This window comes from Carcharodon carcharias, chromosome 4 (genome assembly GCF_017639515.1).
Source record: "Carcharodon carcharias isolate sCarCar2 chromosome 4, sCarCar2.pri, whole genome shotgun sequence".
NCBI classification, from domain to species: Eukaryota; Metazoa; Chordata; class Chondrichthyes; order Lamniformes; family Lamnidae; genus Carcharodon; species Carcharodon carcharias.
In genome coordinates this window covers 170,126,287-170,153,091 of record NC_054470.1, presented here as the reverse complement: position 1 = coordinate 170,153,091, position 26,805 = coordinate 170,126,287, and the positions used below count along the sequence as shown (strand labels likewise).

The following is a 26,805-nucleotide window of genomic DNA, read 5'->3' as shown; positions in this document are numbered from 1 at the left end:
AGCACTGATCTGTTTTTTAAACTCCAGAATTTTCTTTAAAAACTTTAAAGGCCAGAGGATTAAAATGCTTTGATAGCTTCACACTTCCTTTTTCAGCTTGACAGTTCCCTTGACAGCTTGTCAGCTCCTGTCAGCTTGACATAACTACTTTTTACACACATTCATGTCTAATTTTAACAATCCCAAGGGACACTAGACGTTTCCCAAAGGGCACCTGACCTCTCTCAAAGGGTAGGAGAGGTATTCCTGGACCTATCCAAAAGAGTAGCCTACCTCTCCAAAGAATTCCAGGAGCTTTAAACATTCTCCTGAAAGGTCTAAAGCCCACAAGTTATGTTTTGGATACCCAACTGCCAAAATTTGAAGATAGCTGCACTTCTACTTCTACTTCAAGGGTGTGACTTCTGGAATCGGGTACCCAGCATGAAATTGGCTGAGCACAGACGCTCTCCATCTTTATGAAAATACAGACCTTAGCCTAATCACATGCAGCATGCACCTGAATTTAGAATATTCACTCCTGATTGATGAGGTTCAATGCTTCGAGCACAATGTTGTAAGGTAGCTGTTCAAATGGCACACATCAGATATCATACTTAACTACAGATGTAAAACAACCTTAGCTGAAGGAGAAGACAAGGATTGACCTGGAACTTAAAAACCAATCTGCATTTCCCAATCTACACAGTGACCTGACCAAATTAACACTGAATCCTGATTTTCTTCTTTGGGCAGAATTTAGCCCTTGTCGGGTGGGCTTGGCAGGGGTGGGCACTGGCCGGTTGGGAAGCTGACCGCCGTCCGCAATCGAGGCTGGAAGGCAATTTCACGCTTGAGGGCCAATTAAGGCAGTCCCAGCATGAAACGCAAGCGGCAGCGCTCAGCACTGCCTGTGCGGGGAGGAGGTGGGCGAGCACGAACTTGGGACATGCGTACAAGTGCACGCTTGAGAATCTTCCTGAGGCATAGAGCTGCCTCAGGGAGACGAACAGTTTTCAAAACAAAAATTAAACATTGAAAAATGTTATAAAACATGTCCCCTCATGCGACTCTGTCACATGAGCAGGCACATGTTATCTATTCAATTTTAAAATTTTAATTTGATTTTTATTTGCTTTTGGAAACCTCATCCTGCCCGTGGATGAGGTTTCCTAAAAAGCGCAAAGGCCGCTTGGCCTTTCTGCCTGCCCGCCGACTGTAAGGTTGGACGGGCAGCGAAAATATAAGCTAATTGAGGCTTTAATGGCATTCGCAGGCCTTTTAACTGTCAGCGGGCGCGCAGTCAATTCCCGCGTGCGCCTGCCAACCGAAATACTGAGCGACTGCGCTTTGACATCGGGACATCAACGCGCGTCATTTTACACTTGAGTGGGTCGGGCGCGCGCCCATCCGCTGAGGTAAAATTTTGCCCTTTATTCTTTCATGGGATGTGGATGTCATTGGCAAGGCCGACATTTGTGCCTGTCCCTGCTTGCCCTTGAACTAATTGTCTTGCTCGGCCATTTCGGAGGACAGTTAAGAATCAACCGTGTTGTCGAGGGCCTGCAGTCCCATATAGGCCAGACCAGGTCAGGATGGCAGATATCCTTCCCTAAAGGGCATTAGTTAACCAGATGGGTCGTTACAACAATTGGTGATAGTTTCAGGGGCAGCATGACTGAGATTATCTTTATGTTCTAGATTGATCAATTGAATATAAATTCCACTGGTCGCTGTGGTGGGATTTGAACCCATGTCCCCAGATCATTAAACAGTCCAAGCTCTACTTTTTGTAGCAGATTAAAATATTATGCATTGCAAGATAGAACAGCCCTGTTCTTACACAGCAGTAAATTTGATGTACCACTAGCAATGACACTGGTGAAAATCCCCTGGTATTGTTTCAAAAAATCAAATGAAAATTAGGTTGTTATGTAAGAGTTTTACGTAAGTACCTTAACAGTGCTAACCACATTCTATAATAAAAGTCTTATGTCTTTACATTTTATACCTCGCTACAGTGGGACCTAGTGTGTGACAATAATTGGAAAGGGCCATTTACTTCTTCAGTATTTTTCCTGGGAGTGCTGTGTGGCTCGATAATCTCAGGACACCTTTCAGACAGGTACAGGATTCAATGAACAAGCAAACTGTAAGATACATTTTGCATCATTTACCATTTAATTGCCAATACTTACTGGATATTTTATATGTCAACGCATGGAGTTTCTTTCATTTTGAACAGCAAGGGAACAAACATTCTATCAGACCATGGCTTGGAATATAAGAAACTAGGCAGGTTAGTTCCCATATGAAAGCAAATGAATGGTAGCAAGAACAAATAGATTTACTGTAATAACATAATTCACCTTATCGTCACAGGATGTATATAAAATGCTTCTCCTGCATTAACATCAAGATAGGATTGTCACTTGAAACACAATTCCTGGTCTTTTTTGTGTTGGCCTTAGACTAACTGCTGATTTGATGTAAGTCAACCCAAAACGTATCCTCAAAACCCTTTGAACATAGGCCAGAACAAAATTGATTAACATGTATCTCTCTTAACTATATTACACAGCTATTCAATTTATTCAGACACATATAGGCAACAGTTTCCCCCTGTTGGGGGGGATGTGTGGGAGCAGCCGTGGGCGGGTGGGTTCCTGATTGGCACCTCCAGTTGGGGGCGCACCGCCATTTTATGTGGGCGGGCCAATTAAGGCCCTGCCCAGCGTGACGTCCGCCAGGGAGCGTTTCTTGTGCAGGCCGGGGGGGGTGTGGTGGGGATTCCCTGAGCCAGGATTGTGTTCTTTCGCGCATGCACGTGAAAGAGTGCACAGATCTCCCTGAGGCAAAGTTCTGCCTCAGGGAGATCGGCTCAAATATGAAAAGCAGTCTAAACAATAGAAAAAATTTCGCTGCCATGTCCCCTCATATGACACTATCACATGAGTTGGGACATGTCCATAACTTTTATTTTAAAATATTCTGAAATTTTAAAATCCCTCATGAAACCTCATCCCGCCCGTGCATGAGGTTTCATGTTTTTTCAGAAGCCCACCAGGGCTCCCAGCCTGCCCGCCAACTTTAAGGTTGGACGGGCAGGTCCATTAATGATTTCAATTACTTTTTTAATGGCCTTAATAGGCCGTTGACAGGTCGACAGACGTCCAGCCGATGCGGCTGCTCGCCCGCCGACCTGAAAATGTCAATGACGCGGGACGATGTCAGGACACGTGCCCAACGCCACCCCGTGTCATTTTACACATTGGCGAGCGGGCCCCACCCCCGCTCACCAACCAAAAGATGCAGCCCATAGAGTGCTGGAGCTCCAATGGACTGCCTGGCTGTTGAAACATTTGGTGATTGTTCTTCCATTCCCCTACCATAGCTTTGCCAGAGGGGGTGCAAACCTCAAAATGAAGATCTATACTGTCTTCTGTGGGTGTCTGTCAATCTTTTGCTGAAGTTGTGGTGGATAAAACCCTGCAGAAATTCTATGTCATTAACATAATCCAGGCACCGGGCCTCATAACAGCAGCTTGTAGCTTTATCATGTGTAGGGCCTGGGTCCCAATGCGTTTCAGGCAGGAAGGGGTTCATTCCTTCAGTCGAACTTTTAATGTCATAGTTCAAAGGTAAAATAAGTCAATAGCACTATATATTATAGAGAAATGTTTAATTTTTGTCACGTACCCAACTGTTTTTACATCCACTACCCCCTCCAAATCCTATATGAATTGTGGATCACCCTGAAAGAAAATTAAAAGAAAATCAGACAGATTTTGCAAATTACACAACATAACTTTGCAGAGCGATATAATAAATTAAAATTCCCTTTGTTATAAAGTTTCAATTCCGATCCAGCGGTTTTGTTTTTGAATAATATTTGATCTGTTTATACCCTTTCCTGTTGCAAACATTAGTATTGATTTAGAGATTTGTTACGATCAGAATACCTAAAGTGCTTTCTGACAGGCTCTATTCTTACCGACACTCTAAAGCCATATCACAACAACCTAAACAGTCTAAAACACTTCAACTACATATCAGCGCATGACATTAGGTGCAGCATGTTTATTATTTAAAAGTATTGAAGAAAGGTTGAAGTGTAACGTTTTAGTCTTTATATACTTTATATACTTTATATACTTAATATACTTTATATACTTAATATACAATTGTTTAAAGGTATGGAAGAAAAGTTGTTCTCTTTGGAGGCTTGGCCCTACAGACAATCTCAAATTTAATTCAGCTGGTCTCTCAGAGTTGGGAAATGTTCTGCATACCGTACTTTTTTGTTGGTGTTGGAGATATTGCAAAATATATGGCCACTTTTGTCCTCGGTAAGTAACTTATTTTTACTGTATTCTCCGGTCTATACTTCAAAGTTAAAAAGAACAGAAACTGCTGTAAATGCTCAGCCAACCAGACGGCATCTGTGAAGAGAGAAACAGAATTGATATTTCAGATTGATAACCTATCATCAAAACTTTGAGAAAATTCAAAATTTTAACAGTTAATAAAAACTACGGAGGCAGGGAAAGCAGGAGAGGAGGAAAGTGAAAGGGAAGGTCTGTGGTGAGGAGAGGCCAGGAGGGATTAAATTATGGGCAGAATTTTACGTTTGTCGGTCGGGCAGGCCCGACTTACTCGGCGGTGGGCGATCGCCGCTGGCGAAATAAGCCGCGCCACCATTTTCCGCGGGCTGGTGAATTAAGGCCCGCACCGCGGCTTTGCGACTCCCGTGGAGAACAGGAAAATCATTGCGGGAGCGGGCGGCCTCAGACTGCCAGTTCCAATGGGGAGCCCACAGCCTGTATAAAGAGTGGCCAGGCAGCCTGCATGAGGCAGTGCACCATGGCCACTCAGAGAGATAGAAATGTTGAGGAGGGCAGAGGAGGAGGAGGAGGAGGGGGAGGGGGGGTAGGCTGCAAGGGAGGCCAGCGGGGGGGCCACTGTGGCCCTCGGATTTTCGGATGCATGACTTGCTGTCCTCCTGGAAGAGGTGGGAAACCGACGTCAGATTCTGTATCCGGAGGATGGGAGGAGGAGGGCCCCCCATGTCACCACCATGAGTACCATGTCTGTCCTGGCCATTTGACCCAGAAGGCAGCCTTAGTCTTTGACCGCACCACCACCACCACCCCCCCACCCCCCACCCCACCCACACCCTCCCCCAATGGTCCCCTTGGACACATTCGGCGTCCATCACTTTGAATAGCACACGGGTCCTAGCGCCCATGCCAAGGAGGAGAAAATAGGTGTGGTGCCGATGCCAGCAGATGGGACTTGCCCAAAAGACATTGAGGCACCCCTTGGACATCTCATTACCATCAATATGACATGTGTTGGAGTTCTGAGTATGGCTGTCATTACTGCATAGGGCATCTGTCGCATGCTGGGTGGGCAAATGGGTACTGACAATGCTTACATCAGCCTTAGTGGTTGAGGAGAAGAAGGGCTTTCCCCGCAGCATATGTTGGTTTCTGTGACATTTGAGTAGTTTGGGGGCAAGCTGCAGGGGAGGCCGGTGGACACATACTCAGAACTCCTACATATGTCATATTGATGGTAATGACATGGTCCAATGGGTGCCTCAAGGTCTTTTGGGCAAGTCCAATCTGCTGGCACGGTGCTGCGCCCATTTGATCCACTTTGCCATGGGCGCCAGGACCCGTGTGCTATTCAAAGTGATGGACGCCGAACGTGTCCAAGGAGGGGGTTGGGACCAGCCGTACTATCTTCTGGGGACTCATCACTAGTAATGTGGACAGGAGCCACTGGAGGCCTCAGATGGGCCACTGTGGTTGGGGTGCAGCGTGCGCATGCAGAGTACATGAGCAAGCAGCCCCAATAAATCCTCTTCCCTGTTTTACAGGCAAAAAGTCACCACATTGCCCTGGACCACCTGAGGACTGGAGGTGGGCATGCTCTCCTCCAGCGCCTCACACCCTTCAAGGAGCAGGCCACGGAGCTGGGCAGGGGGCAGGAGGCCAGGGTGGCCTGGGCCGGCGAGGCTGGGGTCTGCTGAGCAGGTACTTGAGGTCCACAGTCCCATCCACTCTGTCTGTCCACCATCCAAACCACTGATGGTTGCTGCAATCGTTAATGCTGAAACACTGCTCATTCACAGACTGAGACACTCTGACGTGTGGGTCATACACAAAGGTCCCCTTGAGGATTCACGTCTCCACCACCTTCCAAATTCACCTTATCCCATTTGTAACCACTATCACCATCGTCTAACACGCCATTGGATCGCTGCTGCACAGCCAAAGACTTATTCCATTCTCGGGGGCTTGGGACCTCCTGCACCCTTTCAGCCAGTGCGCCCCACATCACTTTGTCCAAAAGGCCCTCAGCACTTCAGCTGTGAACCTCATTGCACTCAACTGTGATGAATGCCACCATGTTACTCATTCCTGCACCAAGGGGTAATGTTGCCCTCTGGCCACCCGGTCTATGCCCCTCCTTACGGAATGAAGGGCAAATATATGACCTCTCAACCTTCTGTGTTTGGTGGAAAATGTCACAACTGTTTGAGATGTTTCCTCAGCCACACAACAGGCAACAATGCATCCACATCAGGTACCCCTGCACTCTCCCCACTCCTACGGTTCATAACAAGCCATGTGGCATTCACGAGGCCATCTGACCAGCCTGTCTGCATGTGTGTTTAATGGTTGGGACCTGTCTTGACTCATTTCCACCTCACCAATGTTCCTCTCCTTCAGGTCTTTAAGGGTGAGTGACTTATGAGGCTGGGGGGTTAAAGGGATGAAAGGTTGAAGTGAATGCACACTAACTGATGCACTGTCCTTGTTGTTAATTTCAGCATCACCACCAGAGCAACCCGCACGTCCGCACCGCAGCCCCCCCTCCACACCTGAGGGGCAACGTGTGCAACTTGCGACACATCATTTCAGCCAGCCAGGCACCGGTGCAGACACACACACCTCGGTGGGGACTTTACCATCGGCTATTGTCCCGGGTCACAGTGGAGAGGGCACGTCACGATCGCTGGAGGAGATGGTAGGGACAGAAAGTGCCGATGACTCCAGCAGCCGGAGGGCTGCAGGGGACGAGGCACATGCCGAGTCCGGCACTGATGACGTGCCTCTGGAGTTGTCCCCATTGCAGCAGCTGCAGGAAAGACGGCAGGAAGTGTGTTTGCATCTGGCAGGGTTGCATGAGGGAGTGCTTCAGTTGCTCTCTGTGACGGAGGAGTCTAGGCAGAGTGCATGAGAAGAATCCGCCCTCAGGGCAGAGCTTCAAGCTTCCTTCAATGAGAGATTGGTGACTCTCATAGAGAGGGGCTTTAACCAAATGGATCAAAATATGATTGGGTTACGCTCTGACCCTCAAATCCTCACAGCGGTACTGGCCACAGGTGGTCTTTCCCATTGTGGGAGATGTTGTGGACACCAAGCACCGGCACTCGGTGCCCATGCATCAGCGGTGAACAGGGAGGTAGATTTGGACCTCACATCAGCACAGCAGCCGCCTGTCATCACTGTGAGATCCTCTCAGGGTGCTCCAGATGAAGACAGCAGCTCCTCCGCCCCTCTGCCAGTCAACGTTTCTTCCGTTGAGTCTGCGACAACCAGGGAGGTGCCAGTTCAGGAGCTGGCTACTCTCTCCCAGGCGGGGCCATCACAGGTTCCACAGGCCAGAGGACGCCCGCCAAGGTCACCTAGGCCAACAGGACAGCAGAGTCAGCAGGCTGCCTCACAAGCCACTCCGAGCGATGGGGCGGCACCTAGACATAGCACCCGGAAACATTAGCATAAGGCACGTTAGGCACTCCACGGGTTTGTCACTGGTGATTTTGTGTTGGCCTTAGAATAGGGACCCATTTTTCTGTCATTGTGAAACAATCATGTGCGCTTTAATTTTGGACACAATAAAATCCACCCTTGTTACCATGGCTGAGCGTCTTTTCATTGTGGTGCTTTTTTATTTTTCACATAATTATCATGAGTGCTTGAGTGGACATTGATGTTTCTGTACTAAGGCCTTATTTGCAGCTGATAAGTGCCTCATGTGGAAGTTCCAGGCAATGCTGTTCCTGCTGATCTAAGTGTGTGCCGCTAGCTGAAGGTTCTTTGGATTGAATTGTCCCGGGTGTCCCTGCCTCCTTGGTGTAAACGCATGTCGTCGTTGTGCCCCTTATCATCGCCCTGCGCTTCCTCATCCTCTGAGGCACTGCTGGATTCATCATGTGCAGCCTCATCCAATGCGTCAAGGTCTTCATCGTCAATTGCATCCCCCCTTTCCAGTGCAAGATTGTGCAGAGCTCAGCATGCTACCACTATCACAGAGACGCGATCTGGGGGGTACTGGAGTGCACCCCCTGAGTGGTCCAGGCAACGGAAGCGCATCTTGAGAAGACCGATGGCTCTCTCCACCACAGCCCTTGTGGTGCCATGGCTCCTATTGTAGCGCTGCTCAGCTTCTGTTCTTGGATGGCGGAGAGGCGTCATGAGCCACCTTCTGAGGGGATAGCCCTTGTCACCCAGCAGCCAACCATCCAGCCGGGCTGGAGCACTGAAGAGCCCCGGCACCTGGGAGTGTCTGAGGATGTAGGCGTCGTGGGAGCTGCCTGGGTACCTTGCACAGACTTGTGGAATCTGCATCCTGTGATCACACACTATCTGCACATTCATGGAGTGGAAGCCCTTCTTGTTGATGAAGGCACCAGGCTCATCTGCTGGTGCCTTGATGGCCACATGTGTACAGTCTATAGCACCCTGGACGTGGGGGAAGCCAGCAATGGCCGCAAAGCCTCTGGCTCGCTGTGCCTGACTTGCCTGGTTGCAGCGGAAGTGGATGAAGGTGGATACCCATCTGAACAGAGCATCTGTAACCTGCTTGACACAAGTGTGGACAGCTGATTGGGAGACACCACAAAGATCACCCACCGAGCCCTGGAAGGAGCCAGAGGCATAGAAGTGGTGGGCAACTGTGAGCTTCAGAGCAACTGGCATGGGATGTCCTCCCACACAGTTAAGGGAGATCTCAGGGCCAATCATCTGACAGATATAGTTGGCTGTCTCCCTTGAGAGTCAGAGCCTCCTTTGGCACTGCATCTCAGTCATATTGAGGTAGCTGCTTTGCCGCCTGTATACTCTGGCAGCAGGATAGTGGCGTCATCTGTGGCCCTTTCCACCTTGGACAACCTCTTGGCCCTGTGCCCCTTGTGCCTGCGCCTGGACACCCAAAGGTGGCTCCCCTGGAGGCTGATTGTTCAGTCCTGGCCTCCTCCTTATTCTATCCCTCCCTTCCTCCTCAGGGGAGCTGCCTCCACTGGAGAGGTCAGAACCCATACCCAGGTTAAATGGAGGCCTCCAGAAAGCTGCAAGGCTGATAAAGATTACTGTCTGCAGACTGGTTTCAAATTACAGAAAAACCTCTTGGACATCGATGTGAGCTACTAACAATCACATAGGGAAGTTTTAATCACTTTCATCAATTATAACTTCATGTAAAACATGAACAAACCCTCTGAGTCCACATATCCCAACGTTGTAAAAGTTTTCTTAAATAATCTCCCAGCCGCCTGCCCGTTGGGCCCGTGCACCGACCCGAAGTTCTCACGGGCCCCTCAGAATCCTGGATGATTGGCAAGTTAAGAGCCCTTCAATTAATGGCGGGCAAACTGAGCGCGCCCGCCCAGCGAAAGATCGCGATGCCGCACGCTTGACGTTGGGACGCTTGCGCGACATGAGCGCGCGACATTTTACAGGCTGACGTGTGGGCTCCGCCACCTGCACATCAGCTGGAAAATTCTGCCCTATGAAAGGGATGGCAGGTGCCAGGCAGAAGGTGATGGGATGATAAAGAAACAAAAGATGGAAAACAAAAACAGAATTACATGGAAAAACTCAGCAGGTCTGGCAGCATCGGCGGAGAAGAAAAGAGTTGACGTTTCGAGTCCTCATGACCCTTCGACAGAACTTGAGTTCGAGTCCAAGAAAGAGTTGAAATATAAGCTGGTTTAAAGTGTGTGTGTGGGGAGCGGAGAGATAGAGAGAGAGAGAGGTGGAGGGGGGGGGGTGTGGTTGTAGGGACAAACAAGCAGTGATAGAAGCAGATCATCAAAAGATGTCAACGACAATAGTACAATAGAACACATAGGTGTTAAAGTTAAAGTTGGTGATATTATCTAAACGAATGTGCTAATTAAGAATGGATGGTAGGGCACTCAAGGTATAGCTCTAGTGGGTTTTTTTTTAAATAATGGAAATAGGTGGGAAAAGGAAAATCTTTATAATTTATTGGAAAAAAAAGGAAGGGGGAAACAGAAAGGGGGTGGGGATGGGGGAGGGAGCTCACGACCTAAAGTTGTTGAATTCAATATTCAGTCCGGAAGGCTGTAAAGTCCCTAGTTGGAAGATGAGGTGTTGTTCCTCCAGTTTGCGTTGGGCTTCACTGGAACAATGCAGCAAGCCAAGGACAGACATGTGGGCAAGAGAGCAGGGTGGAGTGTTAAAATGGCAAGCGACAGGGAGGTTTGGGTCATTGTTGCGGACAGACCGCAGGTGTTCTGCAAAGCGGTCGCCCAGTTTACGTTTGGTCTCTCCAATGTAGAGGAGACCACATTGGGAGCAACGAATGCAGTAGACTAAGTTGGGGGAATTGCAAGTGAAATGCTGCTTCACTTGAAAGGAGTGTTTGGGTCCTTGGACGGTGAGGAGAGAGGAAGTGAAGGGGCAGGTGTTGCATCTTTTGCACCACCCCATGCCCACGAACTTTTGATGGGCGATCAAGAAGTGGGGCTAGAACCTAGTCAGGTCACCCCCCAAAAATCCCATCCTGCCCTGTCAGATAAAAGTTTTAAATGTCTAAATTGAAGAGGGAATTTAAGGTCATTCTTGTCTTCGATGTAACAGTTTCCTTAAGTATTGTGAACATTTGAATTTATCTCCTCTGAGCTTGCTGAGCTCCAGAGTAAAGAATTTCAAAACATAGGTGCTAGATACAGTGTTTGGTTTCCTTTTTCTGCACTTTCTCTGGTGCCTGGATTTCCTTACTGTTATATGCAGCTGCTTGTGTTAGTGCATCTTTCAACTTCTCCACCTTCCTGACATAGAAGTGCTAAGCCCTGCCACTAATAGTATAACCAAAATTAGCTACTGAAAAGACAGAGCGATGGAGAAAGCAATGGCTTGAAAAGTAGAGTGTGGTAGAAAGCACCTTGGGTGGTAAAGCATAAGATCTGGAACAAAATTAGCAAATTGCAGAACTCTTGCTCTTGCAGGACTTCTTTAAGCATGGCATGCCACCATTTTAAAGTGACAAAATGTCTAGAAAGCAATTTTAAATGTTGTAAATTTACATTATTCATGCATTGAAGCATAACAATGTTGATTTCTAACACTAAGATACAAATAAAATACTGCGGATGCTGGAAATCTGAAATAAAAACAGAAAATGCTAGAAAAACTCAGCGGGTCTGACAGCATCTGTGAAACAGACCCAATGCCTCCAGTCTGTATGACTGAAGAAGGGTCATACTTTGTGAACACTTTCAACAGCTGCAGCCCACATTGCCCCACAATGAACTCGCCAGGCAGGTTTAGTCCTGAAAACTGAGGCAACTATAGAGTTACCCAGGTAGCCTGGTTTACGTGGACTGAATAACTTAATTGGCAAAAATACATAGTAGACTCCAGTCCTCTACCAGCTAAACCAAATAATTACCTACGGAGCTTGAGCTCATAACCTTGGCTGACATTTTCATAGAACAGAGAGAGGGTGTTTGTTTGTCATGATGGCATCCATCTAGACTTTAAGCTGAGTTCCCATCAACCTATTCAGATGGGCATTTTAAGAAGTACAGGGAGTTTACTTCATGATTTTGCTGTTTCATTCCTCAAACAGTACTCAAAACAGAAATTAACTAATTATTCCTTTCATTCTTGTTTGTGGGCTAGCAGAGAATAGTTTCCCCTTGTGCCTATATAACTGTCATTATGCTCCAAAAAAATAATTAATTGTGTGAAGGATTTGGGGATGTTTCAATGACTAATAAGCAGCTATAGGAAATGTAAGGTTTTTTTTTCTTTTCTGGCTATTATTAGCTGTATTGTTTCCTGTGATTACTAACCCAGCACTGACTTCTGATTTTAATTTGGAGGTTCCCTCTTGCATAGAAAACGAAAGATTTTCTTTGATGAGTTCAACAATAAACCATAGCCACAACAAGCAGCAAGATCACAGAGAACAGCATATGTAGTAATTGTTGCAAAACATGGGTCAATTAACACGGCATTTGGGCAAATTGATTTTATGCTAAACTAGAAGCAGACAGACAGGTTTCCAGCCATTAACAAACCTGCAAAATAAACACAGAAGGTACAAGACGTGAGAAAATTGAATAACATTTCAAAAACCCTAACGATTGCTTTCTAATCTCGCTTTTAATGAAAATGCGAGAATGCTTGTATTCTTCCATAATTATCATAACACTTTCTAATTTCTGATGTTATTCTTTGAACTGTTCTTCCCTTCCTTATTTTTTTCTCTTCACAAACATCAACCAATGGGTGGCGGCCTCACCTGCAATACCAAAATTAGGAGCTTGTGAAAAAACCAAATGCTTTGGATGTTGGTAATCTGAAACAAAAACAGGAAATGCTGGAAATACTCAGCAGGCCTGGCAGCATCTGTGGAAAAAGAAAAGGAGTAAATGTTTCAATTTGATGACCTTCCATCAGAACTTTTTTTTGGATTAAATGACAAAAATGTTGATGGTGCAAGGCAAAATAGGGTGTTAATGGGACAAATAGAGAAGTTGTTAAAGGAGGGAGGTGGTGGTGTGGTAGTAATATCACTAGCTTCATAATCCAGCAATATAGATTAATGCCCTGAAGACATGGGTTCAAATCCCATCATGACAGCTGATGGGCCTTAAACTCAATTGCTTAATCAATTTAATTTATTAATCAAAAAAAATCTGGAATTAAAGCTAGTCTCAGTAATAGTGACCATAAAAACTATCATTGATTGCTGTAAAAACCCATCTGGTTCACTAATGTAGAAGAGGAAATCTGCGATCCTTTCCTGGTCTGGCCTACATGTGACTTCAGACCCACAGCAATGTGGTTGACACTTAACTGCTCTCTGAAATGGCCAAGCAAACCATTAACTTCAAAGGCAATTAGGGATGTGCAACAAATACTGGCCTTGCCAGCAATGCCCACATCCCGTGAAAGAAAAAAAAAATCAGGATTTAATGATAATTTGGTCAGGTCACTGTGCAGATTGGGAAAGGCAAATTGGTTTTTAAGTTCCGGGTCAATGCCTGTCTTTTTCTTCTGCTAACGTTGTTTTACATCTGTAGTTAAGTATGACATCTGATGTGCACCATTTGAGCACCTGCCTTACAACATTGTGCTCGAAGTATTGAACCTCATCAGTCAGGAGTGAATATTCTAAATTTAGGAGCATGCTGCATGTGATTACGCTAAGGCCTGTGTTTTTATAATGATAGAGAGGGCCTGCAGCTTAGCTAAAATGGTGCTGGGGCCCAGAAAAAGCAGGACAAATCCAACCAGGCCAATTACCACCCCAGCAGTTTACTCTCAATTGTTAGCAAAGTGATGGAAAGTTTCATTGACAGCACAGTCTAGCGTCCCTTATTCAGCAATAACCTGCTCACTGATGCTCAGTTTGGGTTCTGCCAGGGATACTCAGCTCCTGACCTCATTATAGCCTTGATCCAAATATGAACTCAAGAAGTGAGGTGAGAGTGACTGCCTTTGACATCAAGGCAGCATTTGACCAAGTGTGGCATCAAGGAGCCCTATTAAAATGGGCGTCAGTGGGAATCAGGGGGAAAACTCTCCACTGGTTGGAGTCATAATCAGCACAAAGGAAAATGGCTGTGGTGTTTGGAGGTCAATCATTTCAGTCTCAGGACATCGCTGCAGGAGCTCCTCAGTGTAGTGTCCTCGGCCCAACCACCTTCTGCTGTTTCATCATAAGGTCAGAAGTGGGGATGGCCTAGGAGGATTCAGCACCATTTGCAGCTCCTCAGACACTGAAACAGTTTGTGCCCAGCTGCAGCAAGACCTGGATAATATTTAGGCTTGGGCGGATAAACGGCAAGTAACATTCATGCCACTCAAGTGCCAGGCAATGACCATCTCCAACAAGAGAGCAAATAAGTATCTCCATTTGACATTCAATGGCATTACCATCACTGAATTCCCCACTATCAACACCCTGGAGGTTACCATTGACCAGAAATTGAACTGGACCAGCCATATAAATACTGTTGGTACAAGGACAGGTCAGGGACTGGGAATCCTGCAGTGAGTAACTCACCTTCTGACTCCCCAAAGCCTGTCCACCATCTACCAGGCACAAGTCAGGTGTGTGATGGAATTTTTTTCTTCTCCGCTGCCAGACCTGCTGAGTTTTTCCAGGTAATTCTGTTTTTGTTGTGTGATGGAATACTGTCCACTTGCTTGGATGAGTGCAGCTCCCACAACACTCAATAAGTTTGACGCCAACCAGGACAAAGCAGTCCTAAGATAAAAGCAAAATACTGCAGATGCTGGAAATCTGAAACAAAAACAAAAAATGCTGGATAAACTCAGCAGGTCTAACAGCGTCTGTGGAGAGAGAAACAGAGTTAACATTTCAAGTCCGTATGACTCTTCTTCAGAACAGCCTGCTTGATTGGCACCCCATCCAACAACTTAAATATTCAATCCCTCCACCATTGATGCACAATATCAGCAGTGCATACCGTCTACAAGATGCACTGCAACTCACCAAGACTCCTTCGACAACACCTTCCAAACTCATGACCTCTACCACCTAGCAGATGCATGGGAGCAAAATCACCTGCCCACTCCCCTCTAAGACACACACCATCCTGACTTGGAACTACATCCTGTTCCTTCACTGTCACTGGGCTAACATCCTGAAACTAACAGCATTGTGGGTGTACCTACACCATATGGATTGCAGCAGCTGAAGAAAGCGGCTCACCACCACCTTCTTAAGGGTAATTAGGGATGGGCAATGCATGCTGACCAACTTGGCCAGTGATACTCACATCCCATGAAACAATAAAAAAAATCAATAAGGTGCCCCATCAAAGGTTACTATGCAAAATAAGAGCTCATGGTGTAGGGGGTAACATGTCAGCATGGACAGAGGATTGGTTAGCTAACAGAAAGCAGACAGTAGGGATAAATGGGTCATTTTTGGGTTGACAAGCTGTAACCATTGGAGTACTACAGGAATTAATCAACTATTTATATCAATGACTTGGATGAAGAGACCGAATTATGGTGGCTAACTTTGCTGATGACACAAAGATAGGTAGGAAAGTAAATTGTGAAGAGGACTTAAGGAGTCTACAAAGGGATTTAAAAATGTTAAGTCACAGAGAGGCTCAGGGAGATTAGTTTAAGTTGAAAAAATTTAGTAAAGGAAAATAAAAATTAAGACATGTCCCCTCATGTGAAACTGTCACATGAGCTGGGACATGTCCATTAACTTTATTAAAAACTTTTAAAACACTTTGAAAATGTTCATGGAACCTCATCCTGCCTGTGGATGAGGTTCCGTGAAAAATGCAAAGGCTGCCTGGGCTCTTCTCCTGCCCGCCAACATGAAAATCTAAATGACGCGCAGTGACGTCGGGATGCACGCCCAACATTAGCGTGCGTTATTTTACGCCTCGGCAAGTGGGCCCCGGCCCCGCTTGCTGGGCCGAAGATTCTGCCCTACGTTACAGAGGGATCTGTGTGTCCTGGTACATGAATCACACAAAGTTAGTATGCAGGTGCAGTAAGTGATTAGGAAGGCAAATAGAATCTTGCTGTTAACTACAAGGTGAATAAAGTATAAAAGTAAGGAAACTGCTGCTACAACAGTACAGAGCCCTAGTGAAACCGATTCTGGAGTATAGGGTACAGTTTTGGTCTGCTTACTTAGGAAGGATATTATTGCATTCGAAGCTATGCAGAATTGACTGATTCCTGGGATGAAGGGCTTAGTTTATGAGGAAAGATTGGACAGGTTGGGCCTATGTCCATTGGAATTTAGAAGAATAAGTGGTGATCTTATTGGAACATATAAGATTCTGACAGGACTTGACAGGGTGGATGCCAAAAGGATGCATCCACATGTGGGGGAGTCTATAACTAGCTTATGAATTAGGGGGTCTCCCATTTAAGACTGAGATGAGGAGAATTTTTTTCTCTCAGAGGCTCATTAGCCTGTGGAATTCTCTCCCCCACAGAGTAGTGGAGACAGGGTCATTGAATATATTGAGGCTGAGTTAGATAGATTTTTGATCAACTAAAGAGTCAAGGATTTTTTCGAATGGTAGATGAGGCCCAAAGGACCAAATGGCCTAACTCTGCTCTTAATTTTTGTGTTCTGGTCCTCTTATGCTGTGGGGCAAAAGGTGAGGACAAGAGGAACCAGGGAGTGAAGGTGTGGGGAGCAGACATGATCAAGGGCTCTGTCAACCACAGTTGCGGGGGCCGGGGGTGTGGGGTAGCGGGTACCTTTGGTTGATGAGAAAGGAAGCTATATTGGAAGTGCTGGTATGGAATGTGGCATTGTCAGAACAGGTGCAACGGAGATGGAAAAACTTGGAGAATGGGATAGAGTTGTTCCAGGAAGCAGGACATGATGAAATGTAGACAAGGTAGCTGTGGGAGTTAGTGAGTTTATAGTGAATATTGGTTTATAGCTTATCCCTGGAAATGGACAGAGAAACCAAGGAAGGGAAAGGAAGGTTCAGAGATGGGCTGTGTGAAGGTGAGAGAAGGGTGGAAATGGGAAGAAAAGTTGCTGAAATTTTCCAGTTCAGGGCAAGTGCAGGGGACTGGCATTGATACAGTCATCAATGTATCAGAGAAAGAGATGAAGGAGGGGGCTGGAGTAGGACTGGAACAAGAAGTGCACCAAAAATCCCACAAGAAGGCAGACGTAACTAGCATCCATGCATGTTCCCATAGCAACATATTTTACTTGGAGGAAGAGATTGGAGTCAAAGGAGAAATTATTTAAGGTGATAAGTTCAGCCAGGTGGGGGCAGGTGGTGATGAATGGAAATTAGTTGGGCCTCTGTTCAAGCAGGAAGCAGAGCCTTCAGGCCATCCTAGTGGGAGAGGGAGGTGTAGAGACATTGGATGCTCATGGTGAAGAGGAGATGGTTCAGGCCAGGAATCTAGAAACTGTTCAAGTGACAATGTAGGTAGGAAGAGACTGGACAGGGGAGAAAAATTAGAGTCAAGGCAGTAAAATATCAATCAAATCAAATCAAGCACTAGGTTTGCATGCAGCCTGCCTTAATGGGCATGGGCAGATAGTAAATCATGACCCCTGTTCCCAAAAATGGGCTTTACTGAGTTTTTAACCCAAGGAATTGTGTCCATGTGGTTCTGGGAAAAAAGGAGATTAGTGGACTGATCATAACACAGTGAAGATACAGAGAATAGAAAGAACATTTAGGATAGCAAAGAGCATTTGGAGGATCAAAGCACCAAAAGAAATTTCAATTGGGCGCTGCAAATAGTATTGATAAAATAGTCAGAAATTACTTCAGAGCTAGAAGTGAGGGAAAGATAATCTTTCAGACACAAAGCTTTCTCTCAGTCCGGGAGTATGGAAGAGTTTTAAGATGACCAAAAACAGGAAAATGGTACAGTTATCTTTGTTGGACTCAACAGGCATTTTTTTTCTCCCTCCTATCTGTTTATTTGGTCCATAACATAAGTAAAGATACGCAGAGCTGCTTTGGAGTTTGAAAATCTCTGAGATGCACATAAAGACTTTGGAGAGAATTCTCAACAGTTCAAGAATATATTGAGGTGTTTTTAAATTACTCCACCATTGCAGTCAGTGCCTTCAGCAGCCAAGGCCCTAAGCTCTGGAACCTCCTCCTTGTATGAAACTTCTCTGCCTCTCTATCTCTCTTTACCTCTTCATGATGCTCCTAAAAACCAACCTCTTTGACTAAGTCTGCCTAAATATCTTCTTATGTGGCTCAGTACAAAATTTTGTGATAGCACTTAAGTGAAACACCTTGGAATGTCATACCATGTTAAAGGTGCTTTATAAATAGGAGTTGTTATTGCAAAGAAAAATATTTCCGAAAAATTTCCTTCAAATTTTTAAAAGTGGCAACTTGGTGATTGATTAAAAAGCTGAAAATAGACTTAAGTTAAAAAATATCATTTTTAACATTGTCAATCGACCTCCTCAGTGTAATCTGCTCTTAAATTATTGAAATTTGCTTTTAAAAATGTATAAATCTATTTTCTTGTTATATTGGAGTACAATAGTCAGTTTCTTCGTGAATTAAAACAAAAATCACATTTGAAAAAATGCCTTTTACTGTCTTTTCACCCAAAAGAACCAGCTTAATTTTGGGGGCCCTCGCAAAGGCCTGTGAATGAGACCTCCAATGGTGAATAATTCACCCAGGTGGTGTGATCATTTTGTGGACGGGGCCTGCTACCGGGGCGATGTTTTTAAAACTAGCGCAAATGATCACGGAATCTGAAGTTGCATCAAATACAAGTTAAGCTTAAAATTCCACAATCTTTTGTGCTGGCTATGATGATTTCGGCCAAATTGTGCCGAAAGAGACAATGCAATTGAGCAGAAACTCCAGGCCATCATGTTTAATTTGTTACTCGTGATTTATTCGACCTCATTACATGCTTTTCTCACTGAGCAGGAACAGAACTCCTTGGAAAATCTGAGAGGATTGCTTACACAGCACTTGGTGTGAGCGTATTTTATGCCCTCGGATACATGCTTCTGCCACTTTATGCGTATTATATCCGAGATTGGAGGATGCTACTACTGACTTTGACTCTCCCAGAAATTCTATATGTACCTCTTTGGTGGTGAGTGAATTCATCAGTCATTTATTTAAAGTAATTTTTGCAAAGAAAGACACGGGACACTTTGAAAATTCATTAAGCCTGTTTTGGGCAACAGACACAAAGCACGTGCCAAAACCAGGAGTTCTGAGGTTGGCCCAAAATGGGACCTTGAGCACCATTAACATTACTAGGGTGAGCTGCTGGCATCTGTTGCACCTCCACGGCAGCTCACACATTTTAAAAGATTAATGTCGGCCCATTTATTCTCCGTGGCAGTGGCCTGAAGGCAAGTCCTAGGGGAGAGGTGGGACATCAGCAGGGTGGGGGCCAGGGATGGAAAAGTAATGAGGGGTACTGTGGGGTTGTGGGGCAACAGCTGGGGGCATGATTTTTGGAACTTAATTCATAGCTTCCTGTCTGCTGAAGATTTCTGCGTGAAGTAGGTCCAGCTCTTGCTCAGTTCGTGACTATCGAGGCACTAGGGCCCTCATTTAAATATGTAAGCTATCTAAAGAGCGCTTTAGGTGACCACCTGGGATGACTGAAAGGTAGTTCAGTGTGGCATTGAGCCAAGCATCTTCTGGGTGTGAAACGTTGGCGTCTGAAATTGGCCTTAATTGTTCATATTTTCCCCTCATAAAATGAATGCAACAGGTCCAATTTCAGCCACTGGAGGCAGATTCAGGTAACAATTTAGGTAAAGTCAAGCAGAGAAGGGATAAAGAGTTTAACGGTACTTGTGTACCAGTGAATAAGGTCCATGTGAAGAATAGCTGTAAAAAAATAAAATTAGTGGGTCTTTATCCGAATACATAAAGAATTCATAATGTGATAGATGAACTAGTGGCACAAGTAGAGATAAAGGCCTGAATTTCTGCACAGATAGAGCCTTTCCATCTTGCAATTCAGGCCTTTATCTCTATTTGTGCCACTAGTTCATCTATCTTTTTACTAATGTTTATGTGTTCAGATAAGAAGGTTTTCCTCCTGTGAAAATGAGAGAAAAAGCATGAATCTGGAACTCCCACCCCCGAACTCAGTCCCTGCCATTTTCACAGTGGGGGGCAAATGGGGACAAGTTCTAATTCGCACATCTGTGGTTATGGAGGCAACTGCACATGTTAAAGTGCAGCTCCCTCAGTCAGATCTGAATTTTGCTACTGGAGTGTACAAAACACGACTTGTGCACTTTAGACCTGTTAGGGGAAGGTCTAAAGCTGCCAGAGTTCTTTGGAAAGATCGAGTAAATTTTTGGAGAGGTTTGTACCCTTTTGGATATGGTCCCAGAACACCTATGGGAGTGGTCAGGTGCCCTTTGGGGGAGGTCAGTTGCCCTTTGGGAGATGTAAGGTATCCTTTGGGACTGTTAAAAGGGACATGAATGTGCATAATAAATGCATAAACTCATTGGAACAGTCAAGAGAACTGTCAAGAGAGCTGTCAAGAGAACTGCAAGCTATCAAGGGATTGAAATTTGCTGCCCTTTAAATATTTTTAAATTAGCGCTTGCTACTTCACTCTTTCGGTTGACATAAGCCTGAGGGTTAACATCATACAATTTCACAACCTTTCATTACCACATTGGGGTGCCTATCAGTTCACAGTTTGATTGACAGCTCCAAGTGCTTATAAAGTCTTTGAAGTGGGGCTATGGATGCAAATGCTGTTTTAATAAGGGATTAAAAGAAGTTAAATGTCATGAATAGGTTTTAAATCAATGGGAGGGCTTTCTTAAAATAGTGAATTCATTAATAGAGACTTAAGAACTTTATTTAATCTCAGCATGGCTCCTGAGGCTTGCTCATGATGGGTACTGGATAAGTTGGCATGGTAGGGGTAAGGCTAAATGGTGGTGCGGGGGGGGCAAAGGTTGGAATAAGTTGGCACTAAGTTGTCATGGGGGCTTTAAAAGGTCATTGGCTGGGTAGAGGTGCATAAATTGACATGGAGGGCATGAGATGGCATGAGTCCGCATGGGTGGGGAATTGGGATTGTGTGGGACTGTTAGGGGTGAGAGCCGGGGGTCTATTTTTTGTTTTATTCATTTTTCCAAATCTTCGACAAAATGCCAGAGCACCGAGGCTGGCCTTTAGCCTAGCTCACAGCTCATCTCTGCACACGATCCTTGAAGTTTTTTCCGGTGTTGCCTGCTATGACTCCCATTTTCAACCCAACCTCCCTGGACTGAAAATCTGAGCTCCTGGGACACATTTTCCTGGGTTGGGTTTGTGGAGCTGGGAATTATCCCGACTCTACGCTTCCAACCCACGAGTGAAAATTCAAGCCAAGGGGTTTCTGGCTTGTCCTATGATAAGAGGCTGAATAAATTGGGCCTAAATTCTCTGAAGTTTATTAGAATGAGATGTGACCTCAATGAAACATACACGATTGAAGGAGGTGACGGGGTAGACAAGATAATGGATAATGATAATGGGTCAATCATTCAGCAATTCGCTGAGGAGAAATTTCATGAAAGTCAGAGGGCAGAATCGTCCCAAATTTGTGGGGTAGCGGGCAGGAGAAATGACATTAAACCTGCCGGCCACAATGGTGGCTTCTCATGTCATATCATCCCAAACCTGCCGCATTAATTATGGATTCCCGGGAAACACGCCGTTTCGATTCACCCATCATGCCATCACCTCGCATCTTCATCACGCCGGGCACCATATTTAAAGTGCAGCCACATGCACGCCTCTCCAGCCCATGACTGTTGCACAGAAGACATAGCCCCAAAAGGCAAGAAGACTGCAGACCACAGGTTCAATGACGAATCCCTCGAGCACCTATTGGATGCCATGGAGGCCCACCGTGATGTCCTCTGCCCCTGTTCTGGCTGCAGAATGGGCAGCAACATCACCAATCCAGCTTGGGAGGTGGTGGCAGTGGTGGTCAACGCCAATGCCCTGCAAAAAAGGACAGCCACCCAGTGCCGCAAGAGGATGAATGATCTCCTCCGTTCCGCCAGGGTAAGTCACTCTTTTCATCACTCTCAACTCACACACCCACAAACCGATCATACATCCACAGGGCCCTCACTCACTGCCAGTTCAAGGGACATCAGCATTCATTCTCTCACACACAGCTTCATTGTCTTCATCCCATCCATACCACCCACATATGCCAGGCATATCTATCATCTGGCCTGGCAGGCGTCCTGCTTACACTTTCTCCACCTCTATTTATGCAGGATTGGCTGGCACACAACAGGGTGGGGTTGCAGACCTGTGGAGGAATGCCTGAGATCGAGGTCATCACCAACTTTGAAAACAGCCATCCAGCTGGCCGGTGATGATCTGGACCATTCCTGTGTTGACAGTGAGGTCAGCGGTGCTTTACCAAGTGAGGATCCAGCTGTGCAACACCCATCAGACTGTGAGTGATCTGTCCTGTTTCGCAGGTCACTGCCAAGCACTAATTATCTCTCTTTGTTTTCACAGGTACATCTGGGAAACTGCTAAGAGAGTCCATGACCCAGGGTCTCTAATTAAGCCCCAAGAGAAGCTCAGAAGATGCATCTGCTGAAACCCTTCCTGAAGACCCATCATTGCACTTGCCCACACCCTCCACCAGCGCACACACACACCTCAGTGGGACTTAGCCTCGGGATCATAATCTGGTGACCACATCGCACTTTCTGATCCGCAGCAGGCGGCAGCAGGGGCTTCCCAGGTGTCTGGCATTTGGAGGACTGCTGGAGGCCAAAGATTTGCTGAGTCTAAGTCAGATGACAAGCTTCTGGACTCGATAATGTCACAGTTGCTGGAACTGCAAATGGAAGCTCGGGAACAACAGGAAGGGATGTCCATTGCATTCCTCAGATTGCAAGGCGTGATGGAGGAGCCCGTCAACCTTCAGGCTGAAGTCATAGTGCCGACATGCCAACGTATCGAGGTCAACACTGGTAGGATGGTGGCTGCCATGGAGAACTTGGTCCAGGATGTCGCTCCTGCACTGCTGCGCGGGCTGGACTCCATCGTCGATGCCATAGTTTGCCTCCTACAGTGTGTACATGAGAGGGGTGCTGCGCAGCCCAATCTCACTCCAGCTTCCCCTTCTCCTCAAGGAGTCAGCCACAGGCCCTCGGACACCCCCCATAGGGAGGAGGATCAGCAGGTGCACACCATGGGGCCGTCCATCCAGGAGTGTCCGGCCCATCCGAGTCCCCTCTTCCTGTGACCTCAGCAGCCCCAGTTCCTCAGGTCGAGGAGGGTGTCATTGCCACACAGCAGGGCCCTGAAAGCAGGCCGGGGCCCTCCAGGTCTCGGCCCCCTAGAGAATGCCCATCAAGGTCATCACAGACAACAGGATGCAGCAATCAGCAGGCTGTCTCCACCTCCGCTGTGGATGTCCATGGAGCATCAGCGTTAGGAAAGCTAAGAAGATGTGGTTACACAGCATGGGCATGGGTGTTAATTACTTGTACATACTGTTCACTATTTTAAATAAAATCCCAAGAATGTCTCCCTGCCTAAGGCTCCTTGATCTGATGAGCAGTGTTCTTATCACTCAGATGTGAAACCTTTCTGCACAAGATAAATGTAGGTGTCTCAGTCCAGGGCCTCTTCCCTGAGCTTTGTGCAGCCTTCAGGCCACAATGATGGTCCAGCCTCACTCTCCCTGGAAACATTACTGATGGCTGCACCTCGGCGGTGCTGGTCATTGCTGCCAGAATGTAGTGGGCAGGCACTAGAGTACTCTCATTCTCTCTATGTGCTCTCAGCACCTTTAAGGTGGGGCTGGCCCCCACCTCCTCAGCATCTGTGACCAGTGACCCTGTGCTCCTGAAGGGGTCAAGTGCTGAAGGCAGACAAAGGATCAGGTATTTTTTAAAGTTCCATGGCTGCATCTCCATGAAATAACCTTGATCACAGAGCGTAAGTGAGCTGCCCTCGGCCAGACAGGTGTCAGACATTCTCAGAGGCTGTGTGAAGATCTATGGAGTGTGCTCACTGCACATCATCATCATCCTCCTGGAATCAAGTGACTATTAGGGCCCCCACTGCGTCTCCAAGACTGGAGCAATCTCACAGAAGGTATGTCCACTGCCATAAGCCAGACTGGAGTCAATAGATGTGATGTGAGGATCTATGGTGTCTCCTCACTGCATGTTGTCATCATCCTCCACAAATCTAGCAGCTATGGGGCCTCCTGAGTGTACCTGCCTTGTCTGGCCACTGCGAGGGCCTCAGTGCCATCATCGTTACCCTCAAGGACCTCCTCATCCTCATCCCCATCAGCGTTCTCCTCATCGGAGGAAAGCTCCAGGTCCTCCATCTTCTTCTCAGCCAGCTCCTCTCCCCATTGCAGTGCCAGGTTGTGAAGGACACAGTAGGCGACAACAATGTGTGACACCCTCTGTGTACTACATTGCAGGGCTCCACCGGACTGGTCCAGGAACCAGAACTTCATTTTCAGCATCCCGATGGTCTGCACCATCAAGTTGCAAGTTGCAGCATGAGCCTCATTATACCTTTGCACTGCTGCAGTCTGAGGCTGCCACAAGGGTGTCATCAGTCACGGTCTCTGCAGATAGCACTTGTCCCTGAGGAGCCAATCCTGTAGCCTCTGTGGACCTGGAAGATGTCAAGGGCCTGAGACCAACTGAGAATGTAAGAGTCGTGGACACTCCCTGGAAACTGCGCGCAGGTCTGCAGGATGCATTTGCAGAGGTCACACACCAGCTGCACATTCAGCAAATGGAATCCCTTGCGGTTGATATAGTTGGCCCCTTGTTGCGACAGAGACTGAGCAGTGAGTGCAGTCAATTACACCCTGCACCTGCGGGATACTCGAGATCTGGGCAAATTCAATCAATTTTGCATCCTTGGTGAAATGCAGAAAGCTGTGTGCTCTTGCGAAGACGGCATTCATGACCTCATCGATGCATTTGCGAGCGGAGGCTTTTGAGAACCCACAGAGGTCACCTATGGAGCTCTGAAAGGAGCCACTGACATAAAGGTTGAGTGTCTTGGTCACTTTCTCGACCACTGGCAGTAGATGCCCTCCATGTCCCCGTGGCGCCAAATCCAAGTGGCCGATGTGACCAACCAGTTCCCTAGACACGCGTAATCTTCAGCAACATTGGCGGTCGGTCATCTGCAGGAATGAAAAGCGGCATCTATAGACCCCAGGTCTAGCAATGGCTCGCTGTGGCTCTTAGCAGTGTGTGCAGGAGCCCCAGCTGCCCCTTCTTTCTGAGGGTGCTGCTCCTCCCTCTACACAGTCAGGTGTCTCCATCCCTCTTTTCTCTGCCATCTCCGCTCTCTGTAAGCCACAAGGCATACAGCTAGTTCACCAGGCTCCATGCTCCTGACGTACTCATGGGTTAGCTTTGGGATACTAAGAATCTCTCTTGGTTAAGTCTGAAGACCCCTTAATGCAGCGCAGAGAGTGCTGGCCACCACTTGGATGGCCACAGTTTAGTGAGCTGCATGGCTGCCCGAAATCCCAACCACCTCCTCTGCACTCCACCTGACCAACTGGCAGCAGCTTTGCCCATTGGACTGCATGCTGTGCTCTCAGCTCAGGCACAGGCATTCTCCTAACCCGCACTGCAAGGCTGCACTGTTAGCTTGAACCATGAGGGAGATTGGTCCAAACATTGCAAGGGGCTGTGATCATCTCTACCAGTGACTGCTCCACGGCCAGCTTTAGCAGGGAGATTGTACAACGTGCCCAGTCATCCAACTGTTCTGCAGACAACTAAACACTCATTACTTTGCAGTCTGTGTCCAAGGGGTGAAAAGCTTTGGAGCATTTGGTGGCACTTTGATGCCTCTGCATTGCTTGAGTGGGCAGATAAGCTGGAAGTCCGACTCTAATCATATCAATGTGGTTGCACCTGAACTGCTTCAGCTGCAGAAGAATGGTCACTTTATACAAGGTTTCCCTAATGTACGGCCGCTTCCCTCCCTCACCCCACACGCGCATGGCAGCCTTTACCCCCATCCCCACCCCCAAGTCACCTCAACCGCAGCGCAGCCCTTGCCCCCATGCCTCCAACACGCCTCTAGCTTGAAGTCCATCAGGCAACCTGGGCGAGCGCTGCACAACATTACTGTGCACTCACCTCTGAGTTCCCCTCAAAGTGCAGCCCGCCAAGTGCACACCTTATGTATGTTGTTGTGAAACACGTCGGTGTGCAATCACAGCAGGAAACATGGCCCGGCATCAAGGGGCTGAGCAGACAATCGCTAACTGGTTTCACAGCATCGTGAAACCCATTTCTGCCAATCTTGCCATGTTGTCCGCTCATGCCGCCATGCAAGCCCAACACCAGCAGACACAAAAGTTCTGCCAAGAGGGTCATGAGTCAGTGGAATTGTCTACGCAAAAGGATAGGCAGGTTTTTGGTCTCTCAGGGATTCAAAGGGTATGGGGATGGATGGGAAACTGGAGTAGAAGCAGGCTTGAGGGGTTGTATGGTCTACTCTTACTCCTATTTCTTATGTACTTAAGCCACATTTTCTATTTAGTCAAAACAGAACAGAAAACTGTTCATTGCTCATTTTCTATGGGATTCATTTGGATAGAAAGATATGGTCCAAATTTTAAAGAATGACGATTTAAATCTATTTTGACTCATTAGGATTTTACATTTTGCACATTAGACTTTTTAACCTATGCCAGCCTACTTCGACACTAATAGTAATCAGTGTATTTCACTAAATGCTCCTACATTAAGAAAAGATTTATTTTGAAATATTATTAACCGGTCATAATGGAACAAAAACATACAACACACACAACCGTGAAGGGTTTTAATAATGCTTCTAGGAGTAAACACCTTGAAAAAATTTACATGTTTAATTTTAGTAGGTTAAAATACATTTTAAAAATGCAAAGTAAAAGTGAAAGAAACCCTTTTTGATATTTTTGTGTAATGAGGAGGATATACACTGCTTCTTCCTCACTCGAGCATTTACCTGAAATCTCATCTCTTTAAAAG

The 26,805-nt window shown here is 46.5% G+C and overlaps 1 pseudogene; it reads left to right on the top strand.

Annotated features, from left to right (window-relative positions):
- Window positions 1-26,805, top strand: part of LOC121276808 — a 126,543-nt pseudogene that overhangs the window by 28,367 nt on the left and 71,371 nt on the right.